This window comes from Arvicanthis niloticus, chromosome 10 (assembly GCF_011762505.2).
Source record: "Arvicanthis niloticus isolate mArvNil1 chromosome 10, mArvNil1.pat.X, whole genome shotgun sequence".
Taxonomy (NCBI): Eukaryota; Metazoa; Chordata; class Mammalia; order Rodentia; family Muridae; genus Arvicanthis; species Arvicanthis niloticus.
This window is the reverse complement of record NC_047667.1, coordinates 45,244,361-45,269,217: the sequence shown is the minus strand read 5'-3', so window position 1 is coordinate 45,269,217 and position 24,857 is coordinate 45,244,361. Positions and strand designations below refer to the sequence as shown.

General features: G+C 41.6%; 1 protein-coding gene across 2 annotated transcripts in view; it reads left to right on the top strand.

Annotated features, from left to right (window-relative positions):
* Positions 1 to 24,857, top strand: part of Brinp2 (BMP/retinoic acid inducible neural specific 2) — a 99,800-nt gene continuing 74,943 nt past the window's right edge. The window contains exon 1 of one of the 2 annotated variants that reach the window (XM_034513699.2): positions 1 to 749. The gene's annotated coding sequence lies outside the window, so the exon portion shown is untranslated. The remainder of the gene's footprint in view (positions 750 to 24,857) is intronic. The other variant, XM_076941439.1, reaches the window with a different exon arrangement.

The following is a 24,857-nucleotide window of genomic DNA, read 5'->3' as shown; positions in this document are numbered from 1 at the left end:
GAGTCTGCAGGTGACACTGGTTAGGTACGGACCACGAAGTCGGAGTGGGGACGCGCCCGGCTGCAGCTCTAGGATGGAATCCCCCTGCCGGCTGAGCGGCTCGAAGCTCAACCCGCAGCGCCTCCACTGAGCTCGGCGGGTTCCGGAGGACTTGGGAAATGCACCTGCCGCGCGCTCCGAGGACACCAGCAAGTCCTCCGGCAGCCGAAGGAGCCCAGAAGCCTGAGGAACGGTTTTCATCCATGTACAAGGCACAGATTTCGGATGACAGGGCGGGTGAGTCTCTTTAGAGTTGGAGGAAAAAAAAAAGCAAGCTCTTGGGTTTCACCTCGGTCGAGGGACAGGGGACTCCTCAGTTGGCTTCCCACTTTCCTCACCTCTCCCACGCCGCGTGCGACCCAGCCTAGCGCTGATCCCACTTCACAGATGCTGTGGGTGCCTGGGATGCTTGCTGCTCCGCGGCAAGGCAGCAGGCAAGTGGTCTAAACGCCGCCGCCGCGGCGGCAACAGCAAAGCCCAGAGCAGGAGAATTTGAAAAGAGACATCAGTTCCCTCTCACAAGCTGAGGGGGAGGCATTCGCATTTCCCCAAAGGAGAAAGAGCCACAAGAAATCATGAAGTAAAAACTTTGGAAGGCTGCCACTGGAGATGTTGCACAAAAATCGGGCGTCTTTTCGGAGTCTCCTCGCAGTCCTTGGTGGTTTGGGGAGCAGCTGATACAGCAAGAAGGGCTCTTACAAGGATTCAAGGTAATCGTGCAGGGGTCTGTATCCCCTGGGTTTTCTGTATCACCTTTCGTTGTAATTTTGATGAGTCCTCATTCAACCCTCTTGTCTGGTGCCTGGCAATTGCAAGCAAAAGGAGTAACTCCCATTCCATCTCCTAGTTTCTGTCAGGTAGAGCTTAGCAGTGGACTTTGGGTTTGAGCTGACTCTGGAATTGCCTCCTGGTGTCGCATGGCTGTCACAGAGCTTGGGCACTCTGCCTGACCTATATTGTTTTTTTGCCTGGTTTAAGTCCTTAAAGTTAGTACAACTCCCATTAGCTCTGGAAAATTCATTCGGGTTCCATAATTGCAGAGGATGACAAGGACTTTTGCTTGCCTAGCTGATGCTGGACAGAACAGCACGAGGTTCACTGTGTTTGGGGAGAACCCTAAAGACCTGGTATTGTATTGTGCAATACAGCTGTATTCACATGGTCATAAAGCCTTGTAACATGCTTTAGAGGCCAGTCTATTTCTTCTATGAACATGTAATAAGGGACAAAAATAATTCCTAGGAGTGAATCCCATAGTCTCCTTTGGGTGGTATAACAGAAACCCCAATCGATTGAGTCAATCCTGGTATTGCACTGGAGACACTACATGGGGGCTATTGCTGTGCTGAAGGGAAGGGTCTGCTAAGACCATCTATCAGCTTGTTTTCCCTGTTCATACACAGGCGTGTGTGTGTGTGTGTGTGTGTGTGTGTGTGTGTGTTCACAGCTGTATGAAGGAAACTGGCTGCTCACAGAAACACCAAGCATCTCTGCCCAGCCCCTGATCGGACTGTGATGCCTGGAGTGTCCCTACCCAGTAGGAGGATGAACTTGTACACTGCCGTTCTAGCCCAGAGGAGTTCTCTCTTCACCAAGCAGTCTTTCTGCACGGTACATATTTATCCAGGGTATATAGACTTAAGCCAAATATTAACTAACAATCAACTGGATGCACTGTAATGTGATTGAGAGGACCATTCTGTAAAGAACCATATGTATGTTTTCCCCTGTCCTGGGAGCAGGTTGCCCTGAGTAGGAACAAATGTACTAAGAGAATATCAATTATAAAATAAAATCCAGACCTTATCCAACAGGGCCAGTGATATGCTAACATAGGCCAATAAAAAGAATTAAATGTACACCGAGGGTCAAGTATTTCAACCCAGGTCTCCTCTAGACACGTGTATGGTGATTCCTTTGCTTTCTTCACCCCGTGTCCAGGCTCTTGGAAGATATGCAATGCCAATACTAACCAGGCAGCTATAGGATTCTACTAAATCCCCTGGGGGGCAGTCTGATGACATCAGGCAACAGCTAAAGTGGTGCTGGAGTCTATGTGTTTCTCCCTCTTGATTTTGCACAGTTGTATGCATTTTTTTTGTTATTACATGGCCTTCTAGAGTTCCTTCTCACCTGGAATGAGTTTCTGTGTGGCACTGAGAACATGACCAAGCAATGCTGCCACAGTGATCTATCTTACCAGTACCATAGCTGCTACCCACTCTGGGAAAAGATGCATGCTTTGCTTCTGTAAGGAAAGATGTGATTTGAAAAGAAGCCGAGCAAGGATACTGTGTTGTAAGAGAGCAAACATCAGACCAGAATCTTTGCTGAAGGAAAACAGCTGGTTTTAAGGGGTTTGACAGCTGGGCTGCGGCCATGGGGGAGCCAGAAGCATTCTTGACTCTTACTTCTTTCTCCCCACAAAAAATTGGAGTTGCCTTTCCTTTCCCAGAATGGAGTGGTATGTGCTACAGTGTGGAAACAAGGAGGGCAGAGGAGGGACAAGCTGGGGAGGACAGAAGCACCCTGTGCTTGTGTTGGCCTGGTTTTGAGAATGGTGAACATCTCTTCCTGGATCTCAAGATCCCCTTCTGAATGTTCCTAACTGGCCTCCTGACAGGTTGTTTACTGAGCAAAGCCAGAGGGCACAGAACATCCCTGCGTCATCAACTCCTCCTGATCCCCTTCCCCAAGGTACAGGCTTGTACCTGGGGAGCACCACCTTAGAAATATCCCTCTGAGAGGGTGCTCCAAAATCCCTCTCCACTCAAAAACAAGAGATACTGTGAAGGGACTGGAGATAATGTGTGGGTACTTTCTGCTGGCTGAAATGTTCAGTGTTCAGGTTCCTAGCTAGTGTTTAATAAGCACAGGGTGGTGTTACTTCTGGAGTTCCATTCTTTTCCTCTTAATATTAAGTCCTTGCGAATATTTTGAAGAGCACCTTTCCCAAAGAGCTCGGAGCATTTACAGAAGTCCTCTACATAATCCTCAGATGGCTTATAATCTCTTTGTCTTTGGTTACCCTGAGGTGTGGAGCTTGAATTATTTCAGTCTTCTTCTTGGAAAGGGGAGTGCAAAGCAACCCAGGAGAAGATCTGTCTTATGTGGGACACACAGCAATAGGAAAACTCATGGAATAGGGCCTGGGTCTTATTGCTTCTTAAATAACCTCAGTCCTATGAGCTGCTTCTATAACCTCAGTCCCATGAGCTTCTTCTAAGGATTCATCTCAGTGTTTGTGATCTGACTTGGTTGCTTTATGCTTTACAAAGCTAGGAGGCTGTGATGTGATCTGGGGGTCCTCCTCTGGCAGTATGTCAGGGTAGGGAAAATTAAAAAAGCCTTAGGAAACTTTGTCTTCATGATTTTGTAGTCTACTTGGGAAAATAGGCCTATGGTCCAGGCAAAAGTAAATGATGATGTAAGTTCTCAACAGAAGTTCAATACAAGAGAAGTCAAAAGACTGACCTTATTAATCAGTCATTGATCTGTACTAATAATAAGAGCCATCAGGATTCTACTGAGGGAGAATTAGAATTGAGCTTTGAGAGTTAAAAGTGGAATATTTTGGGTAGGCAGAGAGGGGATAAAGGGTCCCAGCTGATCAAGTCCCTCACTGGAGCACAGGGAGAAACTGAAACCAGTACAATTTACATGCGTCTTTGGGGTCACCTCTCTTGCAACCTGGTAATCTTATGTATCTGGGTTATTTGTATTAAACATGTATGGCCTAGCAGAAGTTGATCTAGGACCCTGACAGGGCTCTGAAATACTGGACATATCATTAGGCATTAAAAATGTTGCCTGCCCTTCCATCCATTCTCAGGTCTAATCCACATACAGTGGGAAAGGCTTTACTCAAGGTCAGAGAACCTATCAACTTTATATATAAAATATTTGAGTGAAGATGTTGGGGAAGGCAGGCAAATTTCAAGAGAACACAAGAAAAGACTGCTCATATTTTAGAGTCAGAATCCTTTAAGAGAGAGCTTTGATTTTCCTCCATTTCCTATTTCTCCACCCAAATGTTCCTCTTGGGGTTTACTTGGAGCCGGCAAAATGCCAAAGCCCTTAGGCATTTAGCATTGAGCAGAAGATTTTCAATCTTAAGATTCTTGAGCATGCCCATGTACATAACCTCTTGTCTCCTCTTCTCTTTCCCTTTTAATAAAACATATGCTGTTGCAGTCACAAAGGAGGAAACCACAAAAAAGCAGGAGGGGGTGGGGAGTGGTACTGCCCGCAGCTGTACCATGAGGTACTGTGATTGTTCAGCAGAGCAAAGAAGGGAGAGGCATGGTGTCAGCTTGGGTAGACCCAAGGGGAGTCTAAGAGTTGCTGCCTTCTAACACGAGAAGGCTCCAGCCAGCTACACATACACACATGTTCTAGGAGTCAGCCTCTCTCCCAGAGAAAGGATCAAGAAAATAAGCCTGCGAGGACTGCCCACCACTGTGTGAATGACTCCATCCCTATAGCAGGGAAAGCTCCCCTTGGGCTTGAGAGTAGAATAACTTGCCACAGTTCACACCATAACTTCTCCGAGGTCTGGAGGAAGCTCCCTGGGAACTCAGTCTTTGTACTTTGGCCCAGGAGTGCAGTCTCAAACCAGATCTTAAGAGACATTACTCTCTCTTGAAGATTCTACCTTAACTCTGCCTGTTACCCTTGCTCTACTAGCACTGCTATGCTAATGACCATCAGCTGGGCTGTACCTAGGACACCTTTTCTCTTTACTTTTCAGAAACGTACACTGCCGTGTTGGGGGTTGAGCCAGAGTCCCGGACACACAATGTGTATGTAGTTCGTAATTTTGGAGGAAACCCTGCTCTGTTTGGAAAGGAAGTGTCAGAAAGCTAAATTATGATGGCTGCAGTGGGCTAGCCTTCTCTAACATACTGGTGCAGGCTGGTCCTCTTTAAATTATCACTCTAATATGCAGAGGAAAGTAGAACACCATCACCATAACCTGCCATCTTCAGTGGCTGGTCCAGTTCCATCATTTATTTTTCTGAAACTCACTTGTAATGCTGAAATACCCGAGGTACTGGACTGGGTAAAATGAGGAGCCATCGCTGGCAGAAATCCACCCAAGAACTCAACAGGTAGCTCAGGAGCTCTTGAAATGCATACTGGGACTGTAAAATGCAGCTTGTGTTGAAAAGATTTGTTTTTCAAAAGCCATATAAGAAACTAGGTATGTGGCTCTGTTGACACAGTTCTTGCCGAGCATGCTCAAAGCCCTGGGTTTCATCTCTGGCACCACATGAACCAGGACTGGTGACACACACCTGTTAATTCTAGTACTTAGGAGGTAGAGTCAGGAAGATCAGAGTTCAAGGTCATCCTCAACTATATGAAGAATGGAAGGCCTGCATGGATATAAAAGACTTTGTTTCTACGAACATCCCACCACCACCACCACCACCACACACACACACACACACACACACACACACACACACACACACAAAGAAGCAATGTAAAAAATATCACTATTTCTACACTGATTTTAGATTTAAATGGTGTAACATTTCAGATATGCTTGGTTAAATTAAATCCAGTTAATTCATTTATTTAAGTTTTTAATATAGGGACCAGAAGTTAATTTCCATCTGTGGCAGACATTGCATTTCTTGTAGACAGTGCTGGCCAGGCCCTGCAGAGCAGTAGCAGGTTAATGGGGAGAAAAGGCAAAGATTGAGACAGGAGGAGCCAGAAACATAAAAAGAAAGGGAACGTGGAGGGAGAGGTCAAGAGCGGCCCAGAGGGAGCCTGTGGGCATGGATTTCTGAAATTTAAAAGCAAGGAACACAAATAGCTTACATGGCCTATATTTATTTGAGGAAGGACCTAGCTAACTGTGACTCAGCCCACCGGAAGCTTTTGTAAAACAGTATAGCTCTCGGCTCACATGCCCAGAGTGAGTTGGTGAGAGACCTCTTGGTTTAGACTGTTTTTTTTTTTTTTTTTTAGAGGGAGTGGGTATAATAGTAAAAATAACTAAGTGAATAATCTTCAGGGGCTCTCTCCAAAGAATGAGGACACACTTGGTTGTACCACTAATAGTCTTAATCTTCAAAGTCCCTCCTTTGCCATCTCTGCTACCATATGACCTCCCTGTCCATGACTTTTTTCATTTTTCAAAACAGACATGTTTTTAGTGTGGTGGGGAGACAGAAGAGCCCCCACTGTATTGTCAAGATCATTTATCACACTATAAATTAAAATGGAAAGATGCAAGCGTCACACTTTATTTGTTAATTACAGGTTGAAATCCTATCGCCCCTTCATCATAACTGTGCCAGTGTTGTCCATCATCCAGATAAGGTTTGGGCATGCCGAGAGCTTCTCTCATATTTGCTTAGCCCTCTATCATTTTCAAAAATGTTCTCTCAAACTACATTTCACTTAATTCGTGCAACACCCCCCGGGGAGCAATTATTATCTCCTTCCTATGTTTTCCACCATCTCTCTTCGGATTACCTTTATGATTATATTTTCTAATCCTTTTCTTTATATGGTCTTTACTCAGTCTTGCTTACAGTTTTAAAATATGAATTATGTGAAAGAGGCATTATTTCCTCTCAGAGCCTTGTCTCAGCACCTACAAAGCCCTCTCTTAGGGTGCTGCTCTTAATGTGAAATAGAGCAGAGTACCAACTATAGCTTCTGTACATTAAAGACACTCAACAAATGCTATGCCTGTTTCCTGCTAAAGATCTCCAGTTTGATACGTGAACAGTTTTGGTATCCCAAACTAGGCTTGTAGTCATTTTGTTCCTTGGATACCTGCTTCAGCAGATGACACAATCAAATCTCCAGGGACATGATAAAGAAATGTGAACCTGGACTTAATGGAATATATATGTAATCCTGGCATGGGAAGGGGAGGCAGAAGGGTTGATGAAAATTCAAGACCAATCTCTTCTAAACAGGGAGCTCCAGGCCAGCCAAGGCTAGCAAGACTGTGCTTCAAAATACAAACAAACAAACAAACAAACAAACAACAAAGACCTCATTGGATAAGAGAGCTTGAGTTGGAGACTTGAATATCTGAGTTCAAATCCCCAGCACCCATGTGAAAAACAAACAGCTAAAACCAACCCAGAATAGCTGTATGTGTCTGTAAATGCAGTGTTGGGGGAAATGGAGACAAGCAGATCTGGAGGGCTAACCAGGTAGTCCATCTGAAATGACAAGCTTCTGGTTGAGTGAGAGACCCCATCTTAAGACACTAAGGTTGAGAGCAATGCAGGAAAATACCAGACATCCCATTCTGGACTCTGCATGTGAACACATGGGCCTGCATAGCCACACACTCACATGTATGCACCACATACACATATATCTTCAACACGGACACACACACACACAGAGAGAGAGAGAGAGAGAGAGAGAGAGAGAGAGAGAGAGAGAGAGAGAGAGAGAACAAGTAGGTAAATTATACTGGCCTTTCACTTTCTCTCACGCGGCTCCCCACCCCCATGCAATCAATCAGTTACCCTGCAAAAGGTGTGCCTCTGGTGACTTTTGGAAGCCTTACACTCCTGGTCACTCCTCCTGCCACTCTCTGAAGTCAGATTCATTCCTTTTTGCCTGGACCTTCCTGCATTTGCTCTCACTGTTTCTTGCCTCCAGGGCTAGCCAGGTCTGTTTCCTCCTTGCAGCCACAGTGATCTTTCAAAATGGTAAATTTGATTATGCCTCTCCTCTCGTTGCAATTCTCCTGTGGCTCCCCACAAGCATCAGAATGAAATCCAAATTTCTTAGCCTGACAAGCAGAGCTCCTTCCTGAGCTGGTCCGACAGCCTCTCTGTGAGCCTCTCCTCCTTTCTCCCTTTCCCACTGCAGCTTGCAGTGAAGCCCAGCACTCTGGCTCTTGGCTGTGACATGGTGTTTTCTGGCAGTGCCCTCTGCTGTCCTACTCTCTGCTTTCTGGAGGTTCCTGAGCCTCAAGACTCTGTAAACATTATCTCCTCTGTGTAGGCTTCTCTGAGACTCTGGGACAGAATTAATTGCCTCCTCCTCTGTACTCCCACACTTCTTGCTCAAATCTCTCTCACTCTATTCACAGTGTAATGATTCGTTTATGTAGCTTGGGCAGTGGTGTTGACACTGGGATTCTAAGACACAGTTCTTCAGAGGTATTCAATACAGAGAACATATTATTGGAAGGCGAGTCCTATCCTCCAGCACAAGAGATGGAACAGAGGCTAACAGACACCAAAGCCTTGTCCTCTAGGTGCTTCCATTCTGGGGGAAATGTACCTCTGTGGTTCATAGGGTCATTGCTGATAATGGGCAACATTTTCATAGCATTTATGTGTCAGGCCCTGTAGTGAAATCAACTCTCATTTACTTATCACAGTGATTCTATACACTAACTTCATCCTTTCTATCTTACATAATGTAAATCGGAACTTCAGAGACATGAAAGAACTATGGCTGGAGATGGCTCAGTGGTTAAGAGTGTGTGCTGCTTTTCCAGAAGACCTGAGTTCAGTTCTCAGCACTCTGTTGGGCAACTCAAACTGTTCGTAACTCTAGCTCCAAGGGATCTAATACCCTCTTCTGGACACTATGAACATCTGTATATATGTGACACATGTGTAAATACAAGCAAATACATACCCATATATAAAAATATGTTTAAATACTTTATATGTAATAAATATATTAAATATATTATATAAGTATATAATATAATAATTTATATTTAATAAATACATAACATGTATTTATAAGGAAATGTGTATTTATTTAATATACATTAAATGATTTATTTAATATACATTAAATGATTTACTTAATATATATTAAATGTAAATAATATATTAAATGTAAATTCACTATATATTAAATAAATGTTTAACCGAGAGTGGGACAAGGAAGTGAAACTAGTCCAAAGTCACACAGCTAGAATGTTAGGGAGTTGGTATTCCACAAAGTTTAGGTCCTGAGTCCATAGGCTTTATTATGGTCTTCAGAAAAATAACCTTACAGGCCAGTGATCAAATAAGACAGTTTTAGGTAGTGGTAATGAAATAGAAAAAAAAAAACCAGGATATTGTAGGAGCACATGACTAGGGTAGTGTTCAGAAAAAGAACTTTTACTGAAGGCTATATTTAATTTGAGGTGACTTGTCCTGAGAAAGGCAGATAGTGCTACATCTGACGAGGCATCTCAGAAAGCATCCAGCTTGCTGCTCTTGACAAGGCTAGAAAGAGATGACACGTGAACACATGCCCATCACCCAAAAGAACTAGAGGAACAAATAGGCTGGGGGAGGGGAAATTTAAAGGCATCTGGACTAGGCACTATTCCCTAGATTACATAGATTGAGTATGTTACTTCTTGGATTACATCAACAGAAGCTTCCTTACCCTAGCTGCCTCCATGAATGCCCAGACTCATCCTTATCCTCAATCCAGATGCACATACACACACACACACACACACACACACACACACACACACACACACACACACACACCTAGGCTTTGCTGAAGCACCTTTATTTTACTTTTCTCCTGTGAATGTAGTGTCACTCAGAACCTTAGTGAAGTGACAGGCACGACAAAGGTTGGAAACAACCCAGAGGTATGAGCAAATGGGAACAAGATGAAAAATGACCTGGACTAGAGAGAGAAAGGGAATCTGATTGGAGAGGGGCATGGAGAGGGGAAGATTTAGGCAACGCTGCTGGGTGGCAGCTTGGTCATTATGTCGGTCTCCACTGACATCCACACATGCATCTATCCATCTGTTTGTCCTTCGTGAGTATTTTTATAAGAGAAAGTTAAAGAAATGATTTGAAGAGCAGGTAAACCTGGAACAAGCTCATAAGTATTTAAGATACATCCTAAAATGAGTAGAACTTGTACTGGGCTCATTTTGTTGTAATATCTCACTTAATTTTCGCTCTCACCTCATGAAGGGCGTGCCATTCTTATTTTGTAGACTGAATGCAAGGAAAGTAAGTTCAAAGGACCTAGCCTCAGGTTCTAATTACCGCAGGAGAATTTCTGACTTAGACACCCTGGGAGGCTCTGAGCCATCAGGAAAAGACCAAGTTCCTAGTCAGAGCAACTCCAATTCTGTGTTGGTTACCGACCAGCTGTGTGACATCAATTAGGTTATAGAGCATTCGTGAGCTATGGAACCTCCACCTAAAAAAAATGGAAATGATAACATCTACAGAGGATTAGAGACAATGATTGAGAAATGTCCAGGAAGTACTTGCCTCAAAATGCACATTCAGAAAATGGTAGCTGCTGTTTCTGTGTCTCCAAAGATAAACCCTTGCGAGATATTGATTTCCATAGAGGTCAAATCTGGGACTCAGGCATAGCCAACTAGAGTTGATACTGCCTTTAACTCCCGCTGCTGTGGGGAATGAAGCAGGTATTTCCTAAGAACCATTAGCAACTACCAGGTCCCATAATGCTTTCCGGGTATTTTCTCCTCTGATCGTGTGACAAACCCTCCTAAAATGGGCTATTTTCTGTTTATGAATAAGGAAAATCGAAATTCCCAGAGATTAAATAACCCATTCAAGGCTTCCCGAGTGGATGAGCCAGAGTTCACACTTGACCCTAAATCTGTCAGATGTAAAAGCCCTTTGCTTGAACATTACACTTTGCAATGCATCCTTGTCCTAGGTTGTGTCCTGGGGAAAAGGTAGCTCGGTGGCCAAGCTAAGAGGAGCCGTTCCAATATCTGACTGATGTTTTCTTAAGTAGGACAGAAGCATTCTTAACTCTGAAGGGATTCCTCAGAGCAGGCCACCAGGGCTGATAGATGGTAAAAGACGATCCAAATGCGAACGCTGGGAATACAAAAGCAGGCAAAACAAACCAAATCAGAAACACAGACAGAGCCTGAAGAGTCTCTAGTGCAAAGCTTTACATGGCCCGTTCACTCAGTGCACATATGCTGAGTATTTCAAGGGTCCTTTCTGAACACAGGTGTGTTCCTTTTTTTTTTTTTTTTTTTTAACAGAGCTAGGCTTTCAAAACAAAATTAGAGCTGAGTATCCTTGGGCTTGGAGGGAGGTTTCCTGAGCTTCACAAGATTTTTAACCTTTTAGGAAAGCAGTGGACTTTCATAAATAAATCTTCACCTAGAATTCCAATACACCCAGCCAATGCATATGGAAGGCTTTCCTTGGAGCAGGCCTAGGTGCCTGGAGCTTGGTCATTCCACACTTCTCTCCTTCTGCTCAAGGCACTTCCTTGGAGCAGTAAAGACTTCTTGAAACACACTGAAAAGCATGTACTATAGAAATCCTTCCAAAAGCAAGACTTGCCATTTTTTAAAAAAAAAAAATATAATAGGTGATATATTAAAATTGATCATAAAATGTAAGACCTTTGCCAACACAGACACATCTGTGACATTCAGTGAGACTAGGAAAAATTACTGCTCCCTCTTACTCTCAATATTTGAAAATGCATGAAATTCAATGTCTATGAATAAACACCTGCTGTGTGCCAGGAACTGTACCAGACACCAACGATGCTTACATGTGCAGTCTCCTTCAATTCCATCACCTCCCACCCCACACAAAGGAAGTGTCTCTCATTTTACTCAATAAAATGAGAAGAACTGAGTAAGAAGAGTTTCTTGACACTGATCTGAGAGCTTGGCAGTTGGGGAATAATGGTTTTGGGAATTTTTGTTTGCTTGCTTTTAGACAGTGTCTTGGTGTGTCTTCTGGCTGGCATGGCCTGGAATTTGTTATATAGACCAAGCTGCATCTCAAAGAGAACCTCCCAAGTCTCTGCCTTCCCAAGTGCTGGGATGAAAGGTATCCTTACCAAGCCTGGCAGTGCTGGGATTTTAACAGTGGGTATACTGAATCAGAGTCTGACTTTGGTCATTAACTCCTGAAACTTCTACATTGGATAGAAATAATATTTATTAACATATCTCATAGTTTCTTACTGGAGGCCAACGTGCTTTAGCTGTGAGATTTTATTTACCTCACCTCTTTGCTTTCACAAAGCATTCTGATCCTCCCAGACCCGTGCTGCGAGTCCTCTTCCTTGACTCTTCTCTTCCTGATCCTCTAGTTTGGGGGTAGCTTGTTCATCGGGGACCGAGCCCAGTGGTAGAAGTGGTTTGGAGGTATCTACTTCCATTCTTCACTTGGGAACTTACAGGGCACAACATCCTGAGCTGGAGGTGGCCATGCTGGAGCACAGATTTCAGTTGAGTTTCTGGAATAGTGTAGAGTCGAGGCTCCAGAGAAGTCCTTGTAATGCCCTTGAGGAATAGAAACGTCTAGGCGGTGCATAACTACTGTAGGGGCAGTTCATTTCTGCCTCCCCTTCACTGTATCTGGCCATTTAGCACACTATAAATATGTTGTCAGACAAGAAACGGACGCAGGTGATGAGCATTCCTGAGGGTGATAGGTCCCCAGAGGCTTCCTGAACACTGTGCCTCTTCCTCAAGGCCAGCATCCTCCTGAAGCCTCTGGGCTCTGGAGACCCCTAGAGGCAAAAGCCTGTGGTAGGAGCATCCCCCTGGCCTCCAAAGCCTCCTAGGAAGGTTCTTGCCTAGAGGCCTTTTCTAAAAGCTTTACATGAAGCACACTTTCAGCAAGTTCAGAAGGCATAGCCTGGCACACGTGTGAATGTGCATGTGTGTGGGTCTAGAGGAGTGGGAAAGGCTGGCTACATTTGTAGAAGCAATCCTGTCCAGTTCTGGTCTGTTGTCTGCCTGACTGAGCCGTGTTCCCTTGTGCCTGACAGCCAGCATCTCTCTCAGCCCCTGCAGCCTGGGAGACTGCCCTTCTTGGCAACTCCTTACCACCTCCATCAAGGCAACAGTTTCCCGAAGGGCCCTTCACACATCGCAGTAACCTGATCAACTCATTTGTGCTGAAGTATTAATGACTAATAATGATTTAATGTGGTGTCTCCCAATTAACACTGAAGCATTTCAAAAGAGAAATTCACAGATTTTTAACCCAAGTGAAAGGCCCATGTTTTTCTCTTTTTAGAAGGATTGCAGGCCCCTCAAAATGTACAGAACAGACAGTTGCCTGGATAATAGCCACTCCTAGCAACATTCGAAAGCATTGTATAGGAGCTTACATAGAATCACCTAACAGAGTCCTTTTCCAATTCACAGTCATTAAAGATAATGCCTGTCTGCATAACCCCCACTAGAAGAAAACTAGGATGCAAGAGCTGACACAGCTAGCTCCTTGTGTCTCCATAACAAAAACTAGATGCTCAATGGGTTTTCCTTCACTTGTGGGAAAGACTGCAGTCATTAAGAAAAGAGGTTCAGACACTACTAATCAGAGTGGAGATCTGTAGTGATAAGAGTATGTTTTCATTTTACTCCCTGGGGGTAGGGATATGGGGCTCCTTTGGACGCCCCAAAGCAGCTGACTATGATTTGCCTCATGCTTTAGCAGAGACGTGGTTTTGCCAGGTGAAGATAGTTTCCGTGATTGTGTGCCATTTTGAATTCTGGGAACTTTTCAGAGGTTGTATAAATGCTAGAGCCAAGATGGACAACATGGCTGGTGGTTGGTGGTTGGCTGGGGAGGAGCCTTTGGTTGGGGTTTATTAGTAGTCATACTCAAAGAAGCAAAACAAGAGGAAAGAAATTAGATTCGAGGATCTCTCTCCCTCTCCTTCTCTCCCTCTCTCTCTTTCTCTCCTCTATTCTTTATTCTCTCCTATCTGGTAATAGGGGGTAAAATTGGGAGGATAAGGGGTGTGAAAAAGAAGAACCCACCATGTAGCAAAACCAAGCACAACCTACACAGATCTTTGGCAGACTCTGTTCTGGGCTGATCAAGTGATCTTACCCAGTTACTTTACTGCTAGTCTCAGTGCACATAACTATAAAATGGATGTAGCAAAATTCACAGCCCAGGATTGCTTGGTGCATGAAATATTGCAGAATTATCACCTACAATGTCTAGTGTTTGAAGAATGTCCATCCTGTGACAGTTTTGTTCCTAATCTTACTTTTATTTTTATTGTTTTCCCCCTATCTTAAGCTTCCAGTGCAGGACAGCATGCAAATGCCGTATTTATTGATCACCTAGAAGATTCACTAGCAGTCCAGCCTCCTAGGCGTGGTTGCTTTGGTGGTAATGAACTGGATTTCTTTCCAGATGAAGGCATTGTATGAGACTTTTTTCTCTCCCTCTGCTTGGTTTCTTTAAATGTATCTCACAAATGCAGTGAGTGAAATGGATTTGGCAGTGACTTAGAAAGACTTAATGCATTTCACAAAAGGGAAAAAAAAGCCATAACAAAACCTGGTTTGTTTTTGTGATATATGGTTCATGTGATATGACAAAACTCCATTTTTATGCTTAGGAAAATTGGCTAATTTAAAAACAGTTGACACATGCCATATGCATATAGAGTAATGATAGATTTTGCTCAGGCAAACAACAGAAGAACACAGGGCCAGAAATATCTGCTGGAGTTTTCATCAGTTAAATTCTTAGGTTATGGCAAACCTGCCCTGTGTAAGAGAGAGGAGGGACACAGAAAATGGACTCACAGTAGTCTCAAGTGCTTGAGTCAGATATTTGATCATAAAAACACCATCTATCAAGAATAAAATACAGACATTGTGTTTTCATGAACTGAATGAGAAGAAAGAGGAAGTTACTCCACATAGCAAGCTCTATGTGCCAAACTTTAAACAGTTCTAAAAGGTATTATCCAGAAAGAGGATGCAAATGACAAAAGAGATGTAAAATTGTTTAGAACCCCTGATTTGTGTGTTTCAAGCTTTTTCTGGTCACTTCTCTTGTTGGAAACATGCACAGTGTTTGGCCTTTATATAGCACTTAAAATGTGCTTTGGTATCCTCCTGTAAATAGTTCTGCATAACTCTGTGCCTCAGTCAGAAGCCCAGGCTCTTGTGGGCTGGATGGTGTGCAGTCTTCTGGACTCAAAGAATTTTATTTTATTTCATTTTATATATATCAAGACATGATTTAATTAGTGAGTACAGAAAAAAAGTCAAAGAGCTTAGAGGTTTATGGTCAGGTCTTCAGGACCCAGCAGCTTGACATTCTAATCCTGTTATTTTTCAACTTAACCTGAACAGAGTCAGCAGAGTCAGTTTTCTTTCCTCCTATAATTCATTAGTTATTAAGTTTTCTCTCCTTTTATTCTTTTTTCTTGCCTTTGCTTTGTGTGACTCTTCATTCTGGTCTGCCACTGCACTTTTCCTTTCTCCTCAGGATATCACAAAACAAAGGAAGCCAATATCTTGATGCCTCATTTGTGACTAGACCAAGTAGAAGAGGAATTTTCCCTGATGTGTTTTGCCTTCTAGAATAAATCTTTTGTCCTTTGGTGAACCTGACCATGAACGTGATTACAGTTGGTATCCCCCAAGTGATATGAAGGGGAGGGGCTAAGCAGTGTGTGGCCTCCCTCCTTAATCATAGACTCAGCACCCCAAAGGCAGGACCCTAGGTTTGTCTATTAGCCTAGCCCCTCCTTCTTGGCACAATGTCAACTACTGGGAAGAGTTCTTTTATTTACAAAATTAGCAATACAAAACAAAAACTGTATAAACCTAACTATTAATCCCACCACAGCATTTTCATGAAAGTCTGGGTTGCTGAAAGTTCACCAAGCACCATTTCTACTGAAGGTAAGGTATTCACTATTCAGAACTTCAAATTTGTAAAAGTGTAAAATTTTGGAAGTTTTTTTTTCCTGTAAGGCAGTGGCTCTCAAATTTTAATGTGCACCCGAGGAGCTTATTAAAATGCAGCATCTTCAGCCCCTTCTCCAAGGACTCTGATTTTGTAGGTCTTGTGTGAAATGCAGAAAGCTGCATTTTAACATGCACATGTACCATTTTAGATTAGCTGAATAAAATTTTATCCAAATTCAGGCTAGTAGACTGTGAGTGTTTCTCGGTTGGTTAATAGGTGTCATATAAGGGGAAGGGTTCTATGATTAGAAAAGTTGGAGGAACATCATTGTGTCCCTAACAACCATCTCTATGACATACTCAGAGTTTTACTGTCCATAAGAAAGAGACATGTTTAACTAAGTATTTTATACAAGTATATGTGCATGTATATATTAAAACTTTTATTTATTTTATTGTCGAACACCTCTTAAATGTTGAGGCATTTAATATAGAAGGTATTGACGATGAGGAGTGGGGAACTCCTACAGGGCAAGAGTGGTAGTGCAACCCAGCTGTACTCTCCAATTACTTCAAGGGGGGAGAGAGCAGGAGTGTGGAGTTGGAGATTCACTAGCCATGGAGGATAGCGTACAGTGTGGAGAAGTGTTTGTGAAAGCAGCCATCGTTTGTTAAGCGTTTGATATTTACAGGCACCATTCTCTCTTTTTAATTATGTATTAACTCAGTTTATTCTCAGAACAGCCTTATGAGTCAGATTCTTTTATTATTCCCATTTCACTGAGAAGGAGCTAAGACACTGAAAGGTTAATAATATGCTAATGATCATGGAGTTACCAAATGGCATAGTGGAACTTGAACATGGGGAGTCTCTGGAAATCCTACACTGTTAATGGCTTTACTTGGCAGCTCTTCTGAGAACAAGGTCCTGGAAATTATGGGCAGCAAGGAGTATCAGGTCCTGCTAGACATAACCTGTCCAGGAACCATGATGCTTCACTCCTTCTGGGCCTTCTGGGCAGACTTCTACAGGCAAGGACCTGTGATTATTGCCCTTCATTTTTCAGAGAATTTATTTTAATGACCATCGAAACTTCCAAAAGATTTTGCTGCACTTAAACACAAAATATGCTTAGTAAAATAACCTGACAAGGATGATTCATGGGTAGCAATTAGGTACAGAATCTTGTGCCTATGAAATCCCAAACTGGGTTGACAATCTGTTCATCCTGATGACACCTTGATAAAAACCACAGTAACCTGGCCTTGTTACCTACTATATTCTCAGTCCCCTCAGGAGGTATTCCTGCATGGAAAATAGACATGACTTTCCAATGATGGGACTCTAGAGAAAGGTTTCAATAGTTATACCTGAGTCTTTTGGAAATCAGCCTTCTCAGCATGTCCTGGTTGTACCCAAGTTATATGATTCCTCTTTGTCAACAATTTCACACTATAGGATGTTGTATCCACACTTTAATAGAAAATATTTATAGCAATCCTCTTGGTTGATCCACCATCAGCTATCAGCTCCTAAAGCCCAAGTAGAAATACTGATCTTGTCTTGGCTACTTTGTCTCCCATTGTGAACTTGTTTTCTGGACCCTATGCCCCCTGGCATTGAAGAACCCATGCAGAAAATTCTTCTGTCTCATACTAAACATGCACACTTACCAAAATGGGTTCTCGTGCTGTTTCCCTTTGGATAAAAATTCCCTTACATGTGCTGAACTCAGGGTCAAACACAGTGAGAGGAGAGCCTTCTATTTCTCTGGGCTTCATGTGAAATGCAAAGGGTCAGTTTACATAAAGGGAAAAGAGACTTCAGCCTCACAGAAGCTCCCCAATCTCTCATTTGGGGCATTATCTTTTTTCTGCTTATGAAAGATCAATTTTGTATTCCCCAGATCTGATCATTGTAAGTGGTAAAGACTGGGGAGCCTGGGTACTGGGCTAGTCATGGACTTATTACTGTTGATTAGAGCAGTTATGGATACTTAGGGATTAACAGAATCGTTTTGGTACTTTTATATATTTTTGGTTAAATAATTAAAATGATTAAAAACAAGTCCATGGATCATGGAGTTAAAGAACCTTAGGTTGTAGTTCCAACAAAGTACTAGCATTCTGTTACTTGGGACCAAATATATATTTTCCATTTTCTCAATAATAGCATGGATATAACATCTTCCTGTTAGGGTTATTGTGAAAATTAAGTTAGATGGTGGGACAAATGCAGCCTAATGATTGGCCCGTAAGTGTTCAATTAATAACAGCAATGATTCTTGTGGTTATTATGGTGTTTGTAGTTAGTATTGTTTTCTGAGTGCCTTTCAGCAAGCGCCATGACTTATTTGGCTCTATTTCTGTGTTCATTCTATATTGTTCAATTCTTAGTTCAAAACACATACTGAGTTCCTTTGAGGTTCCAGGAGCTAGGAAAATAGACGTGAACAAAGCAGATGAACATAAAATTCCTGCCCCACTGAAGTTTATATTTTGATGGTAGTAGAAAGACAAACAATAAACAGAACAGGTTTCATTGTGGTTGTTTTTGTGGTTGTTGTTGTTGTGTTAGAAGGTAATAGAGTCTATGGTAACAATACAGCAGAAAAGACTGGCGCTTGAAAGAGGACTACAAGATTTTATTATAATCAGATTTTCAACGAGGTGATATTTGTACAAAGACTAGAAGTTTGGAAATAAAGTCATATAGATATCTAAATTTTCACACAGTGGAAAATTAGTGCCTGTTCTTTAATGATTGCCCTATGATGGTCTTTGATGTCTATTTCTCTCATGTACTGTCTCTTATCCTCTGAAGTTTTCTTCCTCTCTCTCACTATGAGCTCTTTGAAAGCTTAAAGTATGCAACTTATTTTCCATTTGTGTTTGCTCAGAAAGCTCCTGACTTGGTACTGTGTGTAGGTTAAGAATTCACTCATTGTTTAAAAGAAATAAACCCACCTATTTTTCTGGAAGTTATTATTTAAAAACCAAAATTAAAGTTTATAGATGTAAAGTAAAACTCACTCTTTTCACACACGCTTTTACAGAGTACTCACCTCATGTTGTGCTTGTTTGAAATTTTCAATTAAGTCAACCAAAGGCAAAGTGCACAGTAACTGTAGAGAAATCTGCAGCTCCAGAAAGTTCTGGAAGAAAAGAAGAAGGATAAAATGTGAGAAAGTGAGGGAGAAGCACAAATGATCTCTCGAACTGTGACAAAACATTTCAAATGTCTTCATGTATTTCTAAATAACAGCTGAAGCTTCTGTGCTGTAGAGTAAACCATAGTTTTAGCTAGATTTAACTTCTAATCCAAAGAAATCATGAAAGATTATTAAGCAAGAGGCTATGTAGAAGTAAAAATTTGATTTTTTTCTTAAAGGATACAACCAAAAATGTTTTGCTAGTCAGTCAACTGAAATGTGAGACCTGTTTATCAACAAGACCCTTCAGGCACTACCTCTGTCAGTAACCAGTGTCCCAGCATTGATTCCAAAAAAAATTCTTTTCTCTGGCCAAGCCCATGTGCCTCCACTGTCATTGGGAGGTGACAGAATGATTCATATAGCTGACATCCTCTTCTCAGAGGAGAACCATGGTCAACAATGGCAAATTATCTCTAGGATGGTAAATTGCCTTCAGGCTTGTTACAGATCCAAACAATCAGAGATACTAATCGGTCCTCCTGCACACAGACCTGCCTCTGATGCAGAGGAATCTTCTGATCTTTTACCTCCAGCAGTCACTTCAATATAAATGCTTCTCCACTTGGGATCCGGGGAACATTGATCATTATTTTAAACAGGGGCCTCTCTACATTGAGATGTTTTGTCCTGAAAGAGCTGGTGGAGTAACACATTGTGCAGCTGTCACCCTCCAGAGAGACCCTCACAAAAGCAGGTTGTCTATCTCCTGTCTCCTAAGGCAAACTCATGAATAAACCATCTTAACATTAAGTCATGTGCATAAATAATTTAAGATAGGCTTGTGAGGGGGAAAAGAAAAGAGAATACTATGTAGGACACTAATCATATCACCACTGTGCTTTCGGATGAGATTTGGAATGGTCCTTAGAGTTTGGTAACAGGTGTTATACAGATAAGATCCAACTGAAAAGAAATCCCATCATGCCTTGTTATCCCTTTTCTTGGAACTCAGGTGACAATGGATAGGAGTTGGTAAAGCCGAAGCTTCCTCAGAATGTTCCCATCCCCTGTGTGTCTTACTAGGCTACCTCCAAACTGGCATATGCAGTGTAGGTTCCCTTCGGAAACTGAGTACAGGTCCTAAATCCACCCATGAAACAGCCATCAAGCCTTTCTATAGATAAACTGCAAAAAACACCATGGAAAGGATCTTGTTCCTCTCCTTTCTGGTTGTGTCTCTCCTCATGCACTTTTCCTCACTAGACTGAAGTGATGTGACATTTAGAAAATGTCTTTTCAAGTCTATTTACCCATCTGTCGCCTAGAACAGTCTCTGTCCCTCATTCTTTTTCTCTTCCACATATATTTTGAGTGTAGCTCTTTCTGCTTGTGTCGCAGTTCTCTCCCATCTCACTCCCTTGTTCTTTGTCAGCCAGCAAAAATCTCCCTTTTCCCATCTCCAAAACAGCCTACATACCATCTGCCAAGGTTGGCAGGCTCTAGATCACTCGTCTCCTTTCTCCCCTGGTGGCAGTTGGTAAAGAAAAGCATGGGGAGCCTCATTTGAAGGAGCTATAGGCAGAGTGGACTCTTCTGTTAATTCCTCTTCCCTCGTGGACCTCCATTTCACAGAATGAGAAGCAAACTTCGGGGTCTCAGATGCCCCTTGGATCCAGGCACAAAGATAGACGGTAAGCTACAGTTAACAGGAACATACTCTAAGGTCAAATTGCCAAGTTTCAAACCTGAACTCCACTGGCTCTGCAACCATGGCAGAGTCATTTCATTAGTTCCAAAGCACCTCATGTGCAGAGCATAGATAATCATTGTGTCTTCCACGAGAGCTATAGTAAAAGTTAGATGAAATATTTCTGTCCTTCACATGGTTGCCTGGCCCATAAATGGTAGTTGTTCTTAGTATAGCTTCTTAAATGAATGCACTGAAGCTCAGCATTCCCTTCCTCTGCCAAGAGAAGTATTTCAACACCTTCACGTGTTGTAAGGCTCTGGGAATGTCCATGATTGATCGGGATCCAGCAATCATTGTCCTGTTCAAGAAAGCATTGCTGTGTCCACTAGCTTCTCACTCACAAAACATGACTTTATATATCCCCAAGTCTCAATGCTAGAATGTCCTATCAAAACTAGCATCTTGATGAAACAAGTAGTAATTTGCACACACAATTCCAGAGGCTTATACCTCTTGTGTGCACTCAAGACACATATGCTGGACACACCAAATCTTTGAAAAATTTCAGCCCCTCATGTTAAGCTGCACACGCTCAGTGATCAGACCTATTTACAAACATCAAATTTACTTGCTGTGTTATAGAAATTAAGTATGTCATTCTTCTTGCATTTTCCATAATACATATCACGCTTTTAACCTGACATTAAAGAATAAAAGATTTATAGTGAAAGACCATATTTCTTTCAAATAGGTTTTAAAGTGGCATCAATCAATCAATTCGGGTAATGAAGATAATGGGAAACAACTTTTGAGCATGGAGTTCATGTTCACAGTGGAGTGATTATGCCAATAATTGCTCTGCTATGAGCAGATATAATCGGAGTCTCCTGAAAACCTCACTTCCTCTCATTCCTTCTCATCCTTGAATCCTCAGAATCTTTACCAAACTCCTAAAGTTAAGACTGTTCTGATTTGCAACTCCATAAAATTGGATATTTACAGCACAGACAAGGGACCTAGACTCTTTAGTTGACAGCCCACACTTCTCAGTGTGTAGGTGGAGGTCCACCTTCTATGTAGGGACATGGATTTTTATGTGGTGGATGAATGGGCCTTATAATTCTGTATTAGTCCCCAAAAATGATTTGCAGAAATAAAGCTGGTGCTAGAGAGACCAACTGTAAAAGCTTTCTGCTCCTAAACTCAATCTAACTTATCCCTCCCTACCCCCATTGCTACATTGCCAGTGTGTATATATTGGTTTGTGGAAATGAAATGAACCCATATTAGCTATAGACTTATTAATAACATCACTCATATCCTTCCTACTACCGAGTTTCAGCTTTTATTACTACCACTGACCAATGGCCAGACCTTATGTTCTACTTTGGATTCTTTATAGTGGTGTATGAGAACATGAGTAAATGAAATTTGAGGAACACTTAAAACTTTCTTTACCCATGCCTTCCCATGAATATCTCATTGAAGCAATGAACTAGATCAGGTTTTCAAAATAGATCAGGTTTTCTCTCTGCTCAGCAAGAATGAGTGAGATAGCAGGTAATTGAAAACATAAAGTAGATCCAGAAACACCTCCAAAAACAGAACAAAAGAAAGTAAAAGAAAGAAAACTAGATTTAGAAATACTCAAGATTGAATAACTCAAGGAAAACTAAGGCTAAAAGCAGGAGCTAGGTTGCATGGGCTGCAGGGTGAGCCTATTGCACTGAGTGTAACAATAAGAAATTGTTACCTACACTGTAGGCCTTGTAGGCAGAAAATTCTCTGGGCTGTGCATAATACGTTGTGTTTGCAGGCAGGACAATAAGAAATGGGGCAGGTTTTAAATCTACCTTTCTTTCTTTGTCTAAGTGATGGAGATTTTAGTACCATTGATTCATTTCACCAGTCCCATCAATGGTAGTGAGGACCATAGCATTGGTGAGTGGAAGGACCTGAATCTCCCCAGTAGCACTGTCATGTTTCCAAAGCTGTTTTGATCAGCAGTAATAATTGACTGGATTTGAGCAATTTCAAACCATTTCACAGTCTGTGAGGGGGAGGGATTAGAGAGACAATTAGACAGAATCATCTGCGTTATCTTATTGAAAGCAAATATCGGCCTTATGTTAATGACATTTATAGTATCCACTGAGGTAATACTAATAGAATTACAGGGTACATGGCCAGGAATGCCCAACAGGCGTCTGTGGTAATTCAATTAGAAAAACCTTCAGGAACCATATAATTGCATGAAATTCTTACTTTCCCCTTGTTGGGTGATTTAACAAAATTCTTATTTGTCTCTCCTCACATAAAGAAGGAAATGAATGAATGCCCTCTTCTGAACCTGAGCCATAGTCACTCAACCTTCCCCCGGGTAGAATTCAACAGAGCGAAGTCTACTGTGTCCAACAGGTACCCTCATCCAGACCAGAGTCCTCACAGCAGAGACTACTATGGACTTTTGCAGAATCATGTGGCTTTATGCTTCTTTCTCATCACATGGTGAAACTGTATTTATACAGCCCATGGGTGTGGGACAGAGAACGAGCCACCATCTACTTCTGTCATTTCGTTTTATTGAATTGAAGTTCAGGGAGTAATTTGCTTAGAGGAATGACTTGCTCAGAGCCCCACAGTTAATTATTGGTGAAGGCTACAACTAGAACCTCTCTCTCTTGTGTCTCAGGTCATGGGTCTCAACTTTTACGTTTCTATTACTATGAATATGCTAAAATTAAGACTAGAAATAGATTAACTATTGAAAAAATACACTAATGATACTTAAAAGATGTTGGCACATACATGTTATAATTTGTACTATGTAGAAGGCAATAACAATGACAGTGTCTATCTTTCATCATTATTCAATGTACAAGAGCAGAAGAAGCAGGATACTTATATTTCTTGTGTGTTTCCCCCCAAATCATTTTTTAAGAAAGATGCAGGAGAGCACATTTTCTATTCCTTTCAATATCCTAAGATATGTTTCTATGAGATGTTGCTAGTTCCAGTTTTTCTCACTAGTAGGACATTTCACTTTCACATCTTTTAATCTACAATTCAAAGTGGAAATATATAATGATATACATTTCTCCAATAAGGTGTTTCTGAGAACCCAAGTCTAGACCTAGGACTGTGTGATGTCCTAGACTCAGCCTCAAAAACACATGTTTGCCTGTTTGTTTTTTAATAGCTAAGATTACTAAAAAAAAAAAAAAAAAAAAAAAAAAAAAAGACAAGAGTCACTCATCTGTCTTATATGAGTAATATGGATGAGATGCATTTGTAATTTGCAGGCAAAACCTTGTGTCTAGCCACTCAGTGCATCTAATCTCCTTCTGTCCCCTTTTTATTTCAATAAGCCTTCATTTTTCTCTCTTTCCTGAACAGCAACCCATGACTAAGGAGATTTAACTCTTTCTCCTTACCTGTATGAGGATCTCATAAATATTTCCATATGGACAGAAAAATGAAGGAGTATAATAAAGAGACAATGCTGTGTGTGCACTTGTGCAATGTTGAACACATGTGCATGCATGCAAACCACACACATCATGCCTTGCACAACCCAGTTACATAGCCTTACAGTAGTTTCTAGTCCATTGAAGGACTTGATTCTCTCTGATAACATTCTATACTCTACTAGTTAAAGTAGTTTTGAATATTTTTTAAAAAGAATTTACTTTGTGGGCATCATAAAAAACAATTTCTACTTATCTATCAATTTGTTTCATCAAACACCAAGTGATAATATACCATATGACAAGAAATATAGACAGATCTATAGATATGCAATTTTAAAGTGTTACACTTGGCTCTCCTGAGGACTCTACAGCCCAGGGCTTTCCTAAACAAGCCCCTTTCATCTTCATGGTCCCTTTTCATACTCATCATGCTTGGTTCCAAATGACATTTTATATAAATATAAATTATTCCCCAAAAGGACAAATATTTGCTATCTTTAATTATATTTAAAAAAAAAACATGCTTCTGGTTTTGGAGGCACTTCCAAAAGTATTATTGGGTCATTGTCATAGCCCTGGAATAATACAGTGTATGGTGGGATTCCTTTGAGGCACACAATTTTTCTTTTAGATGTTCCAATTCTAGAACATTTCCTAAAGTACCATTTCTGCTTATGACCACAACTCAGTGACAGCCCCAGGCAGACTTGAAAAGGGTGACTTGCAAATCCTTTGCCCTCCCTTCCTTTTCAGCATCGTTCTTCCTCATCTGTACCCACTCTGTCTCAAAGCATTAAATCCCCTTGTGTTGTTTCTTTCTCCATCTGGGTCTGAAT